This window comes from Athene noctua, chromosome 12, assembly GCF_965140245.1.
Source record: "Athene noctua chromosome 12, bAthNoc1.hap1.1, whole genome shotgun sequence".
NCBI lineage: Eukaryota > Metazoa > Chordata > Aves > Strigiformes > Strigidae > Athene > Athene noctua.
The window spans coordinates 12,349,810-12,364,587 of record NC_134048.1 but is presented as its reverse complement, the minus strand read 5'-3'; positions in this window follow the sequence as shown (position 1 = coordinate 12,364,587).

Sequence of the window (14,778 nt, the reverse complement as noted above, 5' to 3'; positions counted from 1 at the left end):
GGAGCCTCGGCGCAGGCAGGGCAGGGGGCCAGCGTGGTCTGGGACTCGGCCACCCGCCGCCTCCCCAGGTGCTGGCTCCACTTGTGGCTGCGGCTGTGGATGGTGGTGGGTCCCCTCTGGACCGGGCAGCCCAGAGGGCCTTGCTGGGCAAAACCTGCCCTGGGGAGGGGGTTTGGGCTCTGGTGGTGACACCGGCGTGGTCACAGCCCTGCCAGAGCCAGGAGGGACACGGCTGCCGGCCTAGGGGAGCAGGAGCTTGCAGAGGCTCGGGGGTGGGCCATGCCTTGTGCTGGCAGCAAGGTGTGCAGGTAGCCTGGGGCTGTCCCGCTGTCTCTGTGGGGACATCCCTGCTGGCATCCGTGTGCCACCACCAGCTCTGCTGTCGCCAGGAGCCACCCGAGCCTTCTGTCCAGCAGTGAGTCAACAACACCCATCACTTCCTGCACCCCTGGTCTGCCTGTCCCCAAACCCTTCCCCTCCGGTCCTCAAACCCGTGCCCAACTCCAGGCAGTGGGGTCACACCAGCTCTGCTCATAGCTGGCCTTGGGGTGGTGGGTGTTAGTAGTGGGGTGCTTCCCCCGTCCAGGCAGTGCTGCTCAGGCTTCCCAGGACCAAGCATTGGGATGCAGGGGGCTGCGGTGGGGGAAACTGAGGCAGGGGAGGTGCCGGCTGCGATGCCCCGTCCCAGGGACAGGGGAGAAGGGGCCTCTCTCGGGATGGGGGCTGGCCTTGGGCGTGGGCCGGGGGCTGCAGCACCCCGCCATTGCATCCCCTCTGCCCTGGGCTGTCCCTCTCCTTGTCCTTGTCCCCGTCCCTGCGGCCAGGCAGCCGCTGTGCCACACGATGGTGCTGTCCTCCACCCAACCGCGCCGCCCACCCTCCGCCCGTCCCCTCTGCATCCGTCCTACGCAATTTCCATCCCTCCGCATCCCTCCATCCCTCCCCCCCGCCAGCCCCAGCCGCCCGGTGCTGTTCCCCACGCCCACAGGCAGCAGGGTCTGCCCTGCTTCTTTGGAGGGTCCCTTCATTCGTTAGGGCTGCTGCCCCCGAAGGCCGGGCAGTGCTGGGGGGCTGCTCCACCTCTTTTCTGAGTTTTCTGCCTGGCCTTTCCCCCACCCTGCTCCCTCTCCAGCACTGCCAGCTTTTGTGGCAGCACTAGATGAGTTTTCCTCTGCTTCCCCACTCACCGCACATCTACAGGGGTTTGAAGGTGTTTTGAAGGGCGGTGGGAAATTTCCACCTCCTTTTCCCAGTCCATGAACTGGGCCTCTAGAAAACCTGGCAAATAAGGTAAAACTCACCACACCTCCAACTGCACCCTCTCCTCCTCCCATCCTCGGGATGCAACGCTGCTGCTCCCACCCGCAGGGGAATCACAGAATCATCTAGGTTGGAAAGGACCCTGGAGATCATCTAGTCCAACCGTTCGCCTAGCACAGTTCCCACCTACAGCATATCCTTAAGCTCTAAATCGACCCTACTCCTGAACACCTCCAGGGATGGGGACTCAACCACCTCCCTGGGCAGCCCATTCCAACACCTAACAGCCCCAGCCCATGTGAGCATCCCCCAGGACAGTCCAACACCGCATTTCAGGGGCTTTCCCATCCCCTCAGGTGAGGTCTGATGCGGCATACTGAGCACAGCATGTCCCTTTTGTCACCTTGGGGACCTGCAGAGGGGACTTGGCCATAGCAGAGGCCCTGCAGCCACCTGCTTTTGCTGCACTGTGTGGTACGGCAGAACCCAGCCCTCCACCACCAGCCTTTTCTGGGGTTCTGACCCTGCACTCCAGTGATCTCACCCCCCATTCCATGATCCCCCAAGAAGGGCCAGTGAGCAGCCCTGGGCCTGGGGCACCCGGAGGGTGCCGGCCGCCTGCATGTGCCGCGGCCGCCTGCGTTGTGTCAGCGCTTGGCAATGCTGTTTACACATGAGAGAGGCTCAGAGGCATCCACTCCGGCAGCCAATTACCCAGTTTTGATCTTTTTTGGTGAAAAGGAAACCAGGGCTTTTCAGACATGGCCAAATTTGATAAAGCTGGGGGAGGCGGGGTGGGCGTGGGCAGCTTTTCCCCACTGGCCTTGAGCGAGGGAAGGGGCTGGGGTGCACTGGCGGCTGGGTCATGGCCAGCCCCTGCCTCCTGGCTGGGACATGGCAGCCAGTGGGCTCCGTGTGCCAATGCTGGCCGCGGTGGCACCCCTACAGGAGTGGGGTGTGCTGGGATCAGCCCCATGGTGGGAGGCGAGGGAGTGGGTGGCTGGGAAGGGCTGGAAACCCCTGCACAGCTCCCCTGGGAGTGGGTTACTCAGGGGGGGAGAAGGGATGTGTTTTGGGATTTTATTGTACTTGCTCATCCCTGCTACTCCTCTACCACATTGCCCCACTGCCACAGGAAACTTGGGTGGAAAGCAGAGCCTGGAGAGTTGGAACAGACACCCAAACAGGGCAGGAGGGGCCATGAAAATAAGCTCGACCTGCCCCGAGTAAACCCGGGTGCATATTTCCCAGGGCAACCATCACAGAACCCGCTGCCGAGCCTGAGCTCCCCGGGTAGAGGGATGCAGAGCAGCCCTTCCGTGCCATGCTCAGCAGGAGGGATGCGCTGGGCAGGGAGCGTGTGGCAGAGCCCACAACAGGGACTGCAGGTATGGGTACGGGAGGAATCACACTACAGTTCCCATGCTGGCAGAAAATAGCTTTTTGCCTTTTTTCACAATCAGGAATGTCCCTGCCAGGGCAGGAGCTGCTGGTGTGGGATCTGCGGTCCCCTCCACCCGTGGTGGGCAGCATCACCGCTGGTGCCACACGGCAGGGCATGGCTGCTGCTCGGGGTGCCAGGCTGCTCCTGAGCCCAGATCCTCGGTGGGTTTGTGAGGCTCCAGCACACCTGAGCACACACCCAGCTCTGGGCCAGGCAGCTGGGGCCAGCAGGAGGCTCCGGCACGGCCACGGCACCTCCTGTCTCTGTATGAGCAACATTTTCCACTCATCAAACATAAGCATGCTCCAGTGAGCCAGCCTCACCAGAGCCAGCCCCGCGCTGTGGAGGGGAGGAGGGCTGGGGCTGGGGGCCTCCTGCGTCCCCCCGCTGCCCCCCGGCAGGTAGGGCCCGGCCGAGCCGGCATTGCAGCACTCACATCCATATTTGCACAAAGGCCCACTCAGCGCGTGAGTGGCTCCAGAGACGCCCGGGCCAAAAAGGCTTATTTTAAGCTTGCTTGGAAAAAGAACATTGTTTGGTGGGAATTAAAACTCCCCGTTCTCAAAAAAGGGAAAAACAAAAAGTGCTTAATTCTGCCGGCTCCTGCCGTTGTATAAACACAGAGCCACAGCCCAGCTGGTGAGGGCGGCCAGGAATTCATTGCTGGCATCGAGCAGGGTGGGTGCCCTACCCCAGGCAGCTGTTGTGGGACACGGACCTGTCCCCTCCTGCGCCCCCGTGACACTGGTGCTGTCCCCAGAGTCCCCACCCTGGCGGGAAGGGTTTTCCCGTGGGAGGGAAGGGGCATTGCCCAATGTGGGTGCTGCGGCTGCAGAGCCGCCCTGAGGTGCCAGGGTGCCGCGGGCAGGAGGGGTGAGGGTGGTGGCTGCGCGAGGGGCTGGACGAGCTGTCAGCAGCCCGGGCTCTTGCTGCGCCTGGGTTCTGCATCAAAGGCCAGTATTATTTATATAGCCCTAATCCGGCCGTCTCGGCGGCCCTTCTCCCTGCTCGGGCGGGGAGCTGGGTGATGCTCCGGGCTGTCTGTAAATCACGCCCTTTGGATCACATGCGTGAGATAACAGCCAGGCTTTGGCGTCGGCAGGCAGAGCTGTGCAGGGTTGTCCCTTGGGGCGGGGGGTCAGCAGCACCCCAGCCTGCTCGCTCCCGGGCAGGAGGCTCCCGTGGGGCCAGAGGCGTCGGGAGAGCGGCTGCCGGCAGCGCCGGGCCGGCGGGGCGGGAGGGAGGGGGCACGTCCGGCACATCCTGCCGCGGCCCTGCCGGCACATCCATCAGCCGCCCGGCGTTTACAGCACGTCGCTGGTTACATGATCCAGACGCGCAGGTTCCTCCTGCCCCGCTCCTCTCCTGCCTTTTGTTTTCTTTTGCTTTCTGCTCCTGGAGACAGAGCACCTGATGGAAAAAGCCTGCTCTCCCGCTCCCGGTGCTGGAAACACCCATTTCCTTCCGCCCCTGCCCGGCACAGTGCCCGGTGCGGTGCGGGCAGCTGCCCCAGCACCTCTCTGCGCCTGCTGCCCCGTGTCCGGCTCACCCTGTGGCAGCGGTGGGGGAGGACTGGAAGGCAGATGCGAGGGCACAGCAGCGGCAGACCCTGGTCCCAGCAGTCCCTCTGGGTGCTCAGTGTGGGGCAAAGCCAGCTCCCCGCAGGACGGAGCAGGGCAGATCCGTGGTCTCCTCCAGGCAGGGAGGCGGCAGGGACGGCCGAGGCATTGCCTGGGCATGGGTCCCACCAGCCTGCAGAGCCTGATGGGCTCCTGGCCACGTGCCCTGCTCCTTCCATGTCCCCCGTGCTTGCCCTCCTGCCTTCCCCAGCCGTTTGGGCTCCTGGCCTCAGCCTGTACTGGCTGTGTCCCACTGCCCACCAGCACAGAGCACGAGCGGGTAATGCTGAGTTTCCAAATAACTCAGTTTTGCTTCCCTCTGCAGCCTAAGGGAGCCGATGTGGTGGTCGGACACCAACCCTGGAGTGCTGTGGAGGGGTGGCTGCATTTTGTGCTGGACTGAAAAGGTGAGATACGGTCCTGCCAGGATGTTTTCTGCATCCTAGCTCCTGGCTGCAGGAAGGGCCAGCTCTCCAGCCCCGTGCAGGGCACGGAGCACCTGGAGCCATCCCTGCTGCCCTCCCTGCAAGGCCACAGGACTGGAGGGAGCTCCCAGGAACCTGCTTCCAGGGCAGCGATGCCCTCCAGATCTGTGATGAGAAAGCCTCTTATTTTTAGGGCTTTGGTGGCTTTTGCTTGTGGGCAGGCGTCCAAGTTCCCAGTTTCCCAGGGCAAGGCAGAAAGCGGAGGTAAATGGAAAGCTGGACGGTGGCATTGACATCTGCCCTGGCAGGTCGTGCTCAAGTCAGCCCTCTCCTGCAGCACATGCAGGGACCCCCAAGCTCCTGGGGAGTTGTCACCAGGGGGGAACTGGTGGTTTGAAGTCAGGGCAGAAAGTCTCCTGCCCTGGTCCCCATCCCCTGCTCCTACGTGCGGCTGTTTTAGCAGTCCGTGGAGGGTGGGGATTTACAAAACAGCACAGGCCAGTCCTGAAGGTCACCTTTAGAGCGGCTCCAGCCCAGCTCACCCATTAATCACGCTGTCCTGCCCCTGCAACAGAGACGGTGCATGCATGGGGGTGAGGGAGGCAGGGGCTGCCTGTTCACTGGTGTAATAATATACGGGCTGAGAAACACCCACCTGCCCCCCAGCAGCCCCCTCTGATGTTGGGCAGCAGATGAAAAGGCTGTAAATTTGGTGTGTTTGTATGTTAGCAAGGCTCATGGCAGAGGGGTTTCTCTTTCTCACTCCCTGGGCTCTCAGGAAGGTGGGAGCAGCCCCGCAGACTCCCTCTCCATTGCTGCCAGGTGTGCGGCCGGCAGCCAGCGGTCCCCTCACCGCCTGCCCGGGACAGGAGCGGGGCTGTCGTGGCTGCCCAGGACCACCCGGGCCCTCACACCCAGCCAAGGGGGCTGGAGGTTGGCAGGCGGTGGGAAAAAAAATCACTTTCGTGGAGATACTGAAACTGAATCTGCTGTGAAGAGGGATCACTGGGCAGCATCTTAGCAAAGAAGTAACAAAAACAAACCCGCGCCAAGGAATCCTGCTTTGCCCCAAATGTTTTTCTTATGGAATTGTAATAAGACAAGAGTTGTAAAGATAGTAACCTCCTAAACATTACCTTATTAAGGCTTCTCAGAAACCACAGGGCACGACCCCTCTGGGTCATGGAACAAGAGAGCAGCATCCAGCGAACAAACAGAGGCTAACGTTACATTTTTCACTTCATTTAGGAAACCTGGTTTCTAATTATAGGGTTTGTTTAATGGCAGCAGTTAGTTGTGCTTCACTCAAAGCCAGCCCACCGAGAGCAGGGGCTGTGCGGCCATGCAGAGGGGAGAGGGGATGGAGGGTGGTGGGGGCTAGGAGATGCTGACTCCTGAGGAGGCTGCTGGGCTCCCAGAGCACACGATGGGGGTGAGCTCGGTACCTGTGGGCACAGCGAGGGGTATGGGGGTCAGACGTGTCATGGGAGGGCTCTGTGTCCAGGGAGGAGCCCCAGTGTGTCCTGGGGACATGCCACACATGCTGTCCTAGCTCTGTGCTGTGCACCAAGGCTTATCTGCAGCGCAGGGAGAGGGATACCCCTGATGCGGGGCAGCATGACTGTGCTCTGTGCAGTCCCCTCGCATGCCCACCGTGCCCTGGTGACTGCAGGCAGACCTGCTGGGAGCTGACTGCTCCTGGGATGGGGCAAGATCAAGGCTTGTCCTGCCACAGGGCCACTGAATCTGTGTGTGTGCAGGGATTGAAACAAGCAGGTTTGGGGCTTTTTTTCTGCAGTCGGTTGGTTGCCAGCAGCCCCAGGCAAGTCCTCTGTATTCCTGGCCAGGTACCTTGATGGTGGCTGATGCTCCTTGGAGGACACCAGCTGCCTCCCTCCCCTGGGTTTGGGCACAGTACTGGCAGGTTCAGGCACTGCCACTCCAGTCCCTCCTGCCTTGTCAGGTGCTGAGCATCCCCAGGGGCTGTGCTGGCAGCTGCTTTCCTGTGTCCTGTCCTCACTCCCAGCGGGTAGTGCTGGCCCGCCAGCCCTGTAGTCCCCACTGCAGAGCAGGCAGCAGGGCTGAACACACAGTAGTTGTGCATTCGCCTGTTTCCTGATGGCCTGGCCGCAGTGCGCACTGCTGCAGGATGCCTGGGGTGGAGGGAGGTGTGAGTGAGTGTGTGCATGAGTGCAGTGGTGCAGAACACACAGGCAGGTTCCCTGCTTCTCCTTTACTGCAGCTGCCAGGGCAGCAACCTCCTGGACAACTTGTCCCCTCCCTCAGCTGAACCCTGGTGCTGGTACAACTCCTCCACACTGATTTTGGACCTCGCTGTCCCACCGCTTGCACTCCAAGGCTCCATCCCCAGAGCCAGCTGGCTTGGCTGGGTGCTCCACAGCAGCCTGGTCAGCTGCTGCCTCTCCTCCTCCTCGCCTCTTTAACTCCCACGGTGACTTGCCCAAAGTGACTCCCTCTTTCCAGTTGTGGGTGTTTCTCCAGCAGCTGAGCAAAACCAGGCCAGCCAGTTTAGAGCTGGCTTTGCCAGCTTGCTTTCTTTCACCACCCCCAGGTGAGCTGGGTGACTTGGAGCACCCATCTCCCTGCCAGCTGCAGGCAGGAGGGCTTCGTTTCCAGCCCTGACCCTCTACAGCCACCCAGAGCTGTGCTGCGCTGCCTGGTTTGCAGAGGCATGGGGCTAGTGTGGGGAGGGGACTGGTGGACAGCCATGGCCTCAGTGTGGGACGGATGTCCTAGGGGGGTCACAGAGGTGCTGCAGGGACATTCAGCTCCTGTAGCAGACGCTTCAGTGCTGAGGTGGTGCATAAATCTGGGGGGAGCAGGAGGGACGCCAAGCACTCCCCAGCCTGTACAAAGCCTGGCATGATGGCAGAGGGGCCTTGGTCCTAGCTTTGAGGCTGTCCCCAGCTCCCAGGCTTGGGGATCCCTCTTCTTTCCTGTTCCCTCTGGAATGTGTTGCTGGTGGAAGTCCTGTCCCACCAGACTCTGACACCAGGTTTATCCCCACCAAGGCTAGGGCAGTGCATGCAAATCCCCACGCACCATGAGTGCTCAGCAGCCGCCGCTGTGCCTGTGCATGACTCAGGATCGAGCTCCTTCCCACGAGCTGGGGGACCTCTCAGGGCACAAGACCCCAGAGACCAGCCCTTTGCTCACCGCAGGAGTGACACCACCTTGGAAAACCCATATCAGAACCTGTTGGTGCTCCCCCCTTGCTCCCCAGCTCTCCCTCGGTTATCGCTTGCTGCAGAGGACCCTGCAGCAGCTGCTTCCTCCTCCTTCGGGAGCTGCGCTCCGCTGCTGGCTCCACTGCCCCCACACTCCGCTGCTGGCTTCACTGCCCGGGGGGAGCCCAGCAGAGCCCTGCAAACAGCCCTACTGCCTGAGGGACTCGGGGCAGGGCAGCGGTGTCCAGAGCAGAGGTGACCCCCTCCCTTGCCCTGCCAGAGGCTGATGGCTGCTGCAGGAGGATGAAGGCACTTTGGTGTTGGGTGTTTCCCTCCCAAGCTGCCAACTGGCTGCTCGTTACGGGGGCCCCAGTGCCGGCTGGAGGCCGTACATGGTCTCATGGTCCACGCAGGGCAGGGAGGGGCTGGGGCTGACAGAGCCCCACAGTGATGGAGCTCCCACACCGGCTCCCTGTGCTGCTAAAGCTTGGGGAAACATCCAGCCCTGGCCTCACCACCATGGTCCCACGGGGGTCCCAACCCCACTGGCACTCAAGGATCTCACCCTGCACACATGGACAGACTGAAGAGAGCCCCGCGGCCGCTGAAACGTCTTTTTTCCCAGGCCAGATGGAGCTTTTCAAAGTAATGGGAATCACAAGCCACCTCCAGCCGGGCCAGGGAGCATCTCCGCTTCCTTCCCCCAGCTGGTGGGACAGGCGCCAGCCCTTGCTCCCCGGCCCTGCGGCCAGCCTGCCCCACCAGACCCCCGCCCCACCGGTGGGATGCATGTCCCCCCCGTGCGTGGTCCCAGGGCCGAGAGGAAGTCAGTTATTGCAAACAACTTTCTCCGGGCGGGATGGCCTGGGTTCCCAGGCGCGTCGCTGGCAGTCGGCGCGGCCCTGGCCGCTCTCCTCCCCCCTGCTCCCCCCAGCCGTCCTTCCCTCGCTCCCCCTCTCCGACTTAATGACTTCCACATGGGCCTCTGGCATCCCGAGCCAAGCCTCCAGCATTGTCTGAAATCTCCAAATTTAGAAGAAATATGAAAATTGTCAAGCAGCCCTTCCTTAGGGGGTAAAAGCAACACTGGGCTGCGCGGCGGCGGGTCGTGGCGGCAGGGCCACGTGACGGCACCCCAGCCAATGGATCCCCTCGGCGCCCCTGACAGCGGTACCCGTCGGCAGCCTGGCCTCCTCTTGCAGCTCATATAAGGTAAAAAGAAAAAGGTTTTCCAGCTTCTGAGCAGCCTGGAAGGAGTTTTTTGCTGAGGGCTCCCATGCCAGCCACTTAAAAAACCCCAGCTGGCAGTGCTGGGGTCCCAGTGGTGGGTTATAACGTGCCGAGAGGAGGTGGCAGGCGTGTGCCCATGTCCCCACGGTGCCCCACCGCAGGTGTGAGGTGGCAGGTAGGTGCCCGCGGATGGAGGGAGCAGGCGGGCGCATGGGCAGGCGCGCTGGGTGAGTGGGGCGGTTGGCTGCATGGGGCGCTGGGGACTGGGGGATTGGTGCTGAGACTCCCTGGCAGCGTGAGTGCTCCTGTTCTGTCCGGTGCCCACCCCAGGCATGGGCAGGGGCAGGCAGGCAGGAGGCAAGGGAAAGCGTGTCTCCCCCCAGCACCCCCTCTGCCAGCCACAGGATGATCAGCCCAGCCGGCTGCAGGGAGGCGGGCAGGGGTACCCCCACCCCAGGTGCAATGCTGTGCCCAAGGAGGAAGGGAGGTGAGTGGAGGACAGTCGTGGGGAACTGGCAGGGAATCCAGCTGGGCACAGAGCTGGCGAGGAATGGCCAGAGCCACCTTGGGATGAGGTGGTCCTGAGCAAAGAGATTCCCCAAAATTTGTCCCTAGAGCTCAGTCCTGGCCCCAGGAGAGGGGCTTGCTGGGGCTCACCAAGATTTTTGGAGGCAGGGAAGGGCCCTCCCAGGGCTGGGGGAGGAATTGTTTTCTGCTCTGTATATGTTTAGGATGGAAAAAATAGGAAACTGAAGGCAAGCCCAGGCGGTGGGCTCCCAGTGCAGCAGCAGCCATGGACCGCTCACTCAGCTCCTCTGGCTGGCTGTTCTGCTGACGCTTTTTGGAGAAAACAGGCTGAGGGAGGAGGGGATGGGGCTGTGTTGCACCACAGAAAGTTTGCAGAGTGCTGAAGCCACCCTACCCGTCACTCGTGCTGTCAGAGAGCATCCTGTGACCCACAGCTCTTGGGACCCCGATGCCAGCCCAGCCTGTGCTGCTGCCTTGCTCTGCCTCCCTGGCCGCAGCCCCTAGCCAGCAACACCTAGCGTGGTCCCAGCTGCCAGCGTTTCCCCGGCTCCATCACTCACAGGGTGAACGGGTGCTGCATCTGCAACCCTCTGGAGTTGCAGCAGCAGCTGCTGAGCGTGGTCACCCTGTGGGAGGCAGCGGCTGAGCCCTGGCCTGGCCACGAGGCTGGTGGGGAGGGCACGGGGTGTGCAGCAGGCAATGGCAGGGCTGCCGGCCCCTATGGCGTGAGAGGACGGACACGGTTTGTTCCTAGACAGCCTTGATCTTAGGCCTTGCAAAGGCTCCCTGAGGCTCTCTGTTTCGTGCCTCCTCCCTGCCTTGTCCCTCGCAGGATGCAGTGCTGCCTTTGCCTGGATTATGGCTGGCCCCATGCCGTTCCTCCACTCCCGGGGCACCAGCAGTGGCTGTCCTCTCCCAGCGGGTCACCTGGGGACACTGCCTGGCAGGCATGTGGCAGCAAGCTGCCATGTCCCCCCGCCTCCTTCCTCTGCAGGGCGGCTCCCACTGCCACAGGGACAACCACCAGCTGTCACTCGGGTCCAGCACGAGAACAGCGGGCCCAGACAGGGTGCAATGCCATCCCTGGGGGTGCAAGCTCCCACAGGGGCTCTGTGTCCCTCTGCAAAGGGATGGTGACAGTAACAAGGGCACTGTAACCTCTTAGGGCAACCATGGCCACCATGGTCCAGTCTGTTCCCATCCTGCTGTGCCTCAAGGGCTTCCCGCTGTTGCTGGCTGCTCCCAGTGAAGTTGTGGCATCTCGACACTGGGATGCTGCACATGGGGAGAGGGAGCCACTGGTGTGACATGGCCTGCGTCCCCGTCCCAGCGGTGGTGTCCCCAGTATTGGGCTATCCTGCCTGTGCCAGCCCCAGCTCCCCGGCCTCCATGCACTGGCCAGTGTGCCCTGCTAAAGGGCAATGCCATTTGTGGCCACTGGCCGATGGGAGAGGAGTTAATTTCCAACACATACAGGCAGATGCCTCCGCCAAAGATTTCCCAAGCAGTTATCAGCAGGAATTCAGGGAAGGCTGTGTCTAGACAGGCTGTAGCTCTGGGTGGCTGCTGGATAGAGTGGCATTTCCCTCCACGCTTGTCAAGAGGCAGTCTGGAGATGATTAAGAGCTTTTATTTTTTCCTTTTCTCGGTCTCCTTTTCTATCCAAGAACCAGCCTTGTTCCTGACCAAGCTTTTCCGAGGCTTGTTCCTCCACACCCCCAGCGAAACCTGCCTTTGCTCATCCCCGGCATCTCGCTGGTCTTCCTCTCCTGGGGCTGAGCTGGGGACAGGCAGTGCCCGGGGCTCGGCGGTGCAGCCTGCCACAGCTCCTGGTGAACGGGGCCACAATGAGCCATACCGTCAGCCCTCAGCATGCTTTGCCTCCTGGCAGGTGAGGGCTCCCACCCACAGTGGGCAGGCGTGTGGGCACTGTGCTCAACTGGTCACCCCCATGCCTGGGAAAGGTGGTGGGCAGTGGTGTGGCACAGGCAGCCTGCAGGCAGGAGCGCTGGCAGTACAGGGGGCTGAGTGCTGGGCTGGGGACACCAGCACACTGCCCAGGGCGGCCCCAGCACCTTAACCTGTGTTGGGCAGAAGCAGCAAAAGCTTGTCTTCATGAGTAAGCCAGAGTTAAGCAGCAAATAATGAGGCAAGAGTCTGGAAATCTGAGCTCTGGAGTCATTTCACCATCCTTTGACCTTGGCTGGGAGCACACAGAAGAGGCAAGCGGAGCAGATCCTGCTCGGGGGGAGGCTCCAGCCGGGGAGGATGAAGCTCAGCACACGTCCCATGGCTGCAGGCCAGCGGTTGCTGGGGGAGCACTCACTGGTCCTGAACCCCGAACCCCTTTGCCTGCCTGGGGCCGTGTGCTTTCACAGGGCTCGTCTCAGCCCTGCCTCCATACCTGGCTCTGGCCTCCCCGGGGCGGTGGGGATGTGCTGCCTGCCCTCCTCTGGGGATGTCCTGGGGAGTGGGGGCAGTGTCTGTCCGCTGGCAGCACCCACCAGCTGGGCTCAGGGAGGGCTCAGGTGCAGAGCCTCATCCTCCTCCCCTACCAGCCAGTGGGCTGTGAGGTGCTAGTGCTCCCCCAGCCTCTTGGGGTACCCCATCCCTTTGACTCAGGGCGGGAACAGCAGATGTGGGGCCAGGCTCCTCTGGCATGGTCATGGAGACAAAGGGCAGAGGCTGGAGTCAGACTGCATGCAGAGCCAGGGACATGGTTACCTGAGGGGAACTGAGATTTTCTGTCCCACACCCCAGTGACACCAGCCTGGGCAGGGAAAGGGCCTGGTGGGTGCCCTGGGCTGCCCCAGGGATGGACAGGGACCCTTCCTGGCAGCAGGAGCCATATCCCTGCTGCACACTGAGCCCCTGCAGGCAGCAGAGCTGAGCTTAGAGCTGATGTGGCCATGCAAGGCCATGCCAGTGCTGTCCTGGGACAGGGAGAAGCAGCAGCGCTGGGGCAGAGCTGGTCACTGCAGAGCAGCACAGCGGGAGCCCATTGCAGTGCTGATGCACCAGGGCCAGGCTGCTGTGAGCGAGCATCTTTCTGCGGCTGGGTGGAGGTGAGGGACTAGGCTGCTTCATGCTGATGGACCTGCTGGGGATGGTCACACTGCCTGAGGGATGGGGAGGGGGGTTCTGGAGGGTCAGCAAGCCCCCAGAGCCAGCCCTGTGCTCGCATTAGGTTCACGCTCTGTGCAGCTGTCAGCTGGGCAGGTGAAGAGACACATGTGTGGTCGGACTGGGCGAGAGGCAGCCAGGTGTGAGACACTGAGGTAGAAGGTGCTGAGCACCAACATCTTCCCTGTCCCGTTGTGGCTGAGGCAGGGAAGCACGGTGCCGTGCATGCCGGAGCCACAGGAGATGGTTGGCGTGCCGGGAGGCGGTGTGCCGGTGGGGCTGCCCGGGGCACAGCCAGCCCTGCGGGACACTGTCCTGCTCTGGACAGCAGGCAGTGCCACCTGCCCCAGCAGTCTGCCCCCTGTGAATGTCGGGGGGCTCGGCCCTGTCTGTGGCTGTGTTGGGATGGAGGTGCGACAGCTCTGTTAAGCCCCTTTTCCAGTGGCTGCAGGGAGGGGGGACGTGCTGGCAATGCTGGAGGCTTCCCACCCTGGGGCAAGGGGGTCTGTGGGTGCTGGCCAGTGGTGGGCAGGCAGCCAGTTCTTTGCTCTGAAACCGCTGCAAGGGAGCACATCTCCCCTGCTCTGCTCTGTGGGCAACACAGGGCTGGGAGGTGAAGGATGGCACTGCCTCTCCCTGGACCGAGCTCTGCTAGGAGGCAGATGAGCAGCTTCCCTTGGACAAGGGACAGCAGCAGACAGGGCTTGTGTTCGGGGCTGTGGGACCCCCCTGTGGCGTGTGGGGCAGATGCTCTGTGGTGGCCAACAGGTCACCCTGGTGCTCACTGTGGAACCGGCTCCATGGTTGCTGGTACATAGGGCAACATCTCTCTCTTCCAGCTTGGCCTTCTTAACTGGGATCCCTCATCACAGAATTTTCTTTCCCTTTTAACTTTACTTTTTAAATTTCATTTTTATTATTCCCCACCTCCATCCCCCATGAGCACTGCCACATCCAAGCAGAGGAGCTGCACTGCTCACCCCCACTCCAGGCGCTCCCTGGCCAGCCCTGCCCGGGGATCTGCCGGCCTGGGGATCCTGTCTCCACGGGCACTGCAGGGACATGGCACCTGAGTATCAGTGCTGGTGTAACTCTTGTGCTCAACCTTTTTTCCACATCTCATCTCCTGCTTGCCGGGAGCTCAACCCATTTAGGGCATTTTCTTTTAGCGTCTTTTACTGCTCAGCTGGGTTGGCAGCAGACAGGGCTGGGAAAGCTGGGGCCTGCGGGGGCAGTGATTTACTAGCTGGGCTCCTCTCATGTCCAGGCGATGCTGCACACACACCCTTACTCCCCCTCTGCTTTGCTGGAGCAGAGATAAGATGAAAAAGCCCAGATAAGCAGCCAAGAGCACTGGCAGTTTAATGAGCTCCAGCCACACTGTGGCTGTGCCTCTGTGAGAGGAGAGGGAACCTTACTGTTCCCCTGCCCGCCCCAGCTTCAGGCTCTTTGCTGGCCTCATGTGAGTTCCTGCATGCCCACCATGCCAAGGAGCATCCCTTCTGCCAGCTCCTCCAGCCAGCTCCGCCTGGGAGCCATGCAAGAGCAGGGTGAGGAGCAGAGCCCAGGGAGCAAGGAGGATGCTGGAGCAGCCGCCCCGCACTGCTTGGGAACCCTGTCAGCCCGGAGCTCTCCCCACGGCGCTCTGGGTTCCCACCAGCCCTTCCCAGCAAGGGCTGGAGGCCAGTGACGTGATGGCCTGTCCCCGCTGGGACTTCACCCCTGCACCGCTTCCTCTGGACAGGGAATGTGACGTGTAAACAGAGCAGGAGGGCTGATGCCGGCACCCGCTCCCACGCTCCGTGTGCCCCAGGGCCAGCACCAGGGACACCAGGCGTCAGCCCTTGCTGGTGGGCTCCCCGCACCCCCAAAACACCTTCCAGCAGTGGACTGGGGAGGGGGCCCAGGGCTCTGCTACCCCATGGAGGGGGAGGCAGCTCTGGGAGGAGGAAACCAGCTAA